This window comes from Penaeus monodon, chromosome 23 (assembly GCF_015228065.2).
Source record: "Penaeus monodon isolate SGIC_2016 chromosome 23, NSTDA_Pmon_1, whole genome shotgun sequence".
NCBI lineage: Eukaryota > Metazoa > Arthropoda > Malacostraca > Decapoda > Penaeidae > Penaeus > Penaeus monodon.
In genome coordinates this window covers 36846738-36846937 of record NC_051408.1, presented here as the reverse complement: position 1 = coordinate 36846937, position 200 = coordinate 36846738, and positions in this window count along the sequence as shown.

The window sequence follows — 200 nt, the reverse complement described above, 5'->3', positions numbered from 1 at the left end:
CGTAGTCATTAAGCATATTGCAGTCAAAATGAACATTGCGTTGAAGGACCTTGAGAATTTCCTCGCCATGCAGGATCAGTGCAAGCATGCAAACCTAATCTCCTTCCCTCCTCTCTTCTTTTTCTTGTTTTCTCTCACTTTCATGATTTTTTGGAGTTGGTGTAAAGGATAAGGAAACAATTGTGTGGCCTTAAGCTTGA